At 36.0% G+C, this 4,457-nt stretch overlaps 1 long non-coding RNA gene across 1 annotated transcript; it reads right to left on the minus strand.

Annotated features, from left to right (window-relative positions):
• Positions 1–1,374: 1,374 nt before the first annotated feature.
• Positions 1,375–3,256, minus strand: LOC106870477 (uncharacterized). The gene is made up of 2 exons (XR_001409529.2): positions 2,255–3,256; positions 1,375–1,551 (listed from the first exon to the last, which is right to left on the minus strand). It is a non-coding gene; the product is annotated as an uncharacterized LOC106870477 (long non-coding RNA).
• Between the last annotated feature and the right edge of the window lie 1,201 nt (positions 3,257–4,457).

Consider the following 4,457-nt stretch of genomic DNA (forward strand, 5'->3'; position numbering starts at 1 on the left):
TATATATATATATATATTCATATATTTCTATATATACGTATACATACACACATGCATACATATATATATAAATATATATGTATACATACACACACACACACACACACACACATACATACATATATATATATATACATATACGCACACAAATATATATATATCCACGCACGTACACAAAAACAAATAGAAACACATACACACAAAGACATCCGAAATAATATTATCAAAGTTGAATAAAGAGTTAGAGGGGAGTGCGAATGTCATAGAGCGAAAGTTAATTGTCTAAGATTATTTTTTGTGATAAAATAATGGAATTTCTGTGATTATTAGAAACATGTGACGAATTCCCATAATTATCCAAAAGCTAAAGGCATCCCCCCCACACTGTTTTTCGCTTTTCATTCCTATATCATAAAAGTTGTCCATCGGGAGAAATTTCTGGACAAACACAATGTGTGATGTAAAGTATGCGTATACATACCCATACACTCATATATGTATGTATATATGTGTGTGTGTATGTGTGTTCATGCTTGTAGGCATATGTCTATATATATATATATAATAAAGTAAAGTTGTGGAATACCGTACGAGTGGAAATATATATGAAAGAAGGTTTGAAAATGCACTTATTTTTAAAAAATATTTATTTACTTAACCGGTTTCACTTTTTTAGAAAAAGACTTTTGATAATCTTTTTCTAAAAAAGTGAAACCGGTTAAGTAAATAAATATTTTTAAAAAATAAGTGCATTTTCAAACCTTCTTTCATATATATATATAACGATAGCGAGTGGCAGTGTTAAGGAGTCCTTTTTGATGGCTCTAGGTCTGATGAGTTCATTAAACAATATAATCACCAAATATTTCTGTAGCAATATACAACTATACACCCATAGAGACTACGATTTGTAATAGATTATTGCACAGACACAGACGCGCGTGCGCACACGCACACACGTACACACACACACACACGCACACACGCACGTACGCACCCATACACACATACACACATATTTGTGTCTATATGTATCCTTATATATGGATATGCCTCTATATGTATAGATGCATATATAAGGATAGGCCTCTGACAGCTGTTTCTAGAATATCCCAGCTAGTGGAACATCGTGCCGAGTGAAGATTCCACATGTTGAGTATACAGTCATCGGAGAAAGACAAGTTAGACATGTAACGGGGGAAGAAAGTTCCTCATCAATGATAGTTGTGATTCTTTATGTCTAGAAATGGAGGAGAAAACCAATTAAATCCAGTTAAAACGGGTATTCATTAGGTAAATCCATGATCAGAGACAATAATTTGATAGTAATCCATGGCGAGGGAAAATGGATGCTAGCAGTTCCAAACTTGGACAAATACTGATTATTTTTTATTTGCGAGTTTTTATCAAATTTATTAAAATCCTATAAAAGTAGGATACCAATGAAGTGAGTTCGAATCCAGCCGACGTTGTTTTAACGCTACCATCATTGCACCGCTGTCACCAGTGCTGTCGTGAATTTCCTTGAATCAGCCATTTTCCTGCAATTACCTATAAAAAAAAAACCGAATATATAAGTTGTATAGAAGTAGCAACAGTAATGAATATTACTGTGGTTTCTGATTGGAACCTCCAGGTTTCCTGCACTGAGAGAGCCTGGTTAAGAATCTATACAGTTACGTGACATACCCATAGACCTTGCCACTATATCATGACACCAATTAGCATGTTGTAGAGAGTGCTTAAAAACTCAAGGGTTCATAAAACTGACATGATCATTGTAAACAAAATCTGAATTAGATTTTATATTTACTTTTATATTTACTTTAATTTTATGTTCCCCAAAATGCTGACTTGGAAAGTCAAAGTTTTAAGTTTAGTCGATTCTTATTAGCAGACTAACCTATTACTAATGGCTGACTAAAAATTTCCGTATCGCGCTATAAATGGGGCTTTTTCCCGTCAGTTTTAAAACAAAATCAGTTTTTAAAAAGTCAATTCTATGATTTTGATTTTCTAACATCCATGACTGTTTCTAAACATCAATGGCTTCCAAAGCCGAAAATGCTTCGACATTACGCCGAAGACTGGCTTCTAAACTTCAATGGCTCCCAAAGCCTAAAGTGCTTAGACATTATGCCGAAGATTGGCTTCTAAACTTCAATGGCTCCCAAAGCCTAAAGTGCTTAGACATTATGCCGAAGACATAATGAAATCTAAAACAGATTTTCTGTAAACTTCGTTTTGTACTCACCTGATATATTACCAAGTGTTCTGTTGATCTGTCAACTGACCTGATATAACTTCAGCAATCAAGATCAGATCGAGACTATGCAAGACCAGTTCTAATCAAGTTAGATTAGATCTATATCGGTTCCTCGATAGAAATGAGAAATAACCGGCTTTTTATAGCCAAAAGTACCAGGAGTGGGCGAGGCTAAATTTACGTCATGTATGGAATATCTCAAAACTTCTCGATTACAGACACAATATAACGCAATAATATATACTTTAAAGTCTTCCGTTCTTTCCTTTTGTGTTAATACAAAAATAAATGTAATTGTGATGACGTAACAATGGAATACTTTTTTTCTCAAAATGTCGGCGATTTGAAGTATTTATATCTTTGTTCTTCATTCAAGTGTATTAGAGAATAAGAAAATTGAAATATTTTCAAAATTGTATTTATTTACTAGACATTATGGCGTTTTTTATTTTTTCTTTCTTTAAGGTAATATATTATTTGGTTCATAGAATAATACCAAGTATGTTACTGGTGTTTGTTTTATAAACTGTGAAGCAATAGTTATTCAAATCGATATCAGCGAGATTCGAAGAGTAGTACCGATCGAAAACAAAAATAAAATGGAACGTTTCCTCTTTCGTAAATTTCTCCAGTAGTATTAACCACCTGAGGGATATGAGACGCATTCAGCTGAGATTTGAAACCAGGCATCGAACCAACTTATTTCCTGCTGTTCTTTGTTCACTTTTATATATTCTGAGACTATCATATCCAATCAACAACAACAATAAAAATAATTCCTTGCCATAACGTTCCATATATTTGATATGAAGCATAGACAGAGGAGAAAAAAGAGGAAGGAGTAGAGAGCCCAGAGAAAAGCTCGTGTTTCGTTACATGGCCGAAAAATAACTAACCGGAAGTTGGATAGAGATAGAGATTGTGGATTTTGAAGGCAGGAGAGTGCAAAAATGGCTATTGTGTGTGTGAGTGTGTGTGAGAGCGTGTGTTTGTGTGTGTGTGTGTGTTTTGTCTGAGTGTGTGTGTGTGTTAGGAGAGAGAAGAAGAAGAAGAAGAAGAAGAAGAAGAAGAAGAAGAAGAAGAAGAAGAAGAAGAAGAAGAAGAAGAAGAAGAAGAAGAATCATCTTTGTACTGCTTTGGAAAGTAAGTCAGCGAAATTTAGATATATTTCGTACGAATAATGGTATTCAGTCGACAACAGGATACGACAGACCAAGGATTCTTTGGCTAACAACCGTTTCAGTCAACTAAAAGCTTGTTTTTCTCTTTCCTTTTCTTGCTCTGTCATTCCATTTATCTCTCTGTTTATCAGTCGGTGAATCTATTTGTCTATTTGTGTGTCTGTCGGTCTATCTTTTGTGTTCCTGTTGCAGCAGCATCTATTTCCTGCATACGCTTTGTCCCACTTCATCGCTGAACGAAACGCTCGCCAACAACAGCGTCTCTACCGACAACAACAGTTATCATTCACAAGTCTCCTTCCCACCCTTTGCTCCTCTCTCTTTCCCTGACACGCTCTCCCCCCCGCTCTCTTTATATATATTTATGGTAGGTGGGGTGGGGGGAGTCACCTCCAAGGAAATGGGCGTTAAAATGCCTGTTCATGTTGCAAGGAAATAATAAACCGATTATATTCTGTTTTTAGCGTTAAATTCATATTAATAGAGGATTACTGCAATCTCTCTCTCTCTCTCTCTCTCTCTCTCTCTCTCTCTCTCTCTCTCTCTCTCTCTCTCTCTTCCCTCCCTCCCCCTCTAACCCTCTCTTTCTTCCTATCTCATCTCACCCTCTCTCTCTCAGTGGCTTGCACCATCGCTACCGAGTCACAGATGGTTGAATTGATGGCACCGCATTCTCAATAGAAACGTGGATGGCTTGTATTCTGACAGCGTCAGCACTGTGACCTACTGTTGCCTAACACTTTTCACACGTATCAGCTCAGCCCACCTGGCTACGACAGCTACCACAATGGTAGTACATCACATTTCTCAAAATTGCGATAATGCTATTTACTTAACGAGAGTTTCATTTGCTTCATGTTCCGAGTTCAAATTTTCCTCCGGTTACGGATGGTTAGAAGATAAATCTCCAAAACACACACATCGTTAAATATTTACGCACATAGGTAGATACATACACATGTACAGACAAATGCATTCATTCAATTACATACACACATACGCATATATAT

This window comes from Octopus bimaculoides, chromosome 18, assembly GCF_001194135.2.
Source record: "Octopus bimaculoides isolate UCB-OBI-ISO-001 chromosome 18, ASM119413v2, whole genome shotgun sequence".
Lineage (NCBI taxonomy): Eukaryota > Metazoa > Mollusca > Cephalopoda > Octopoda > Octopodidae > Octopus > Octopus bimaculoides.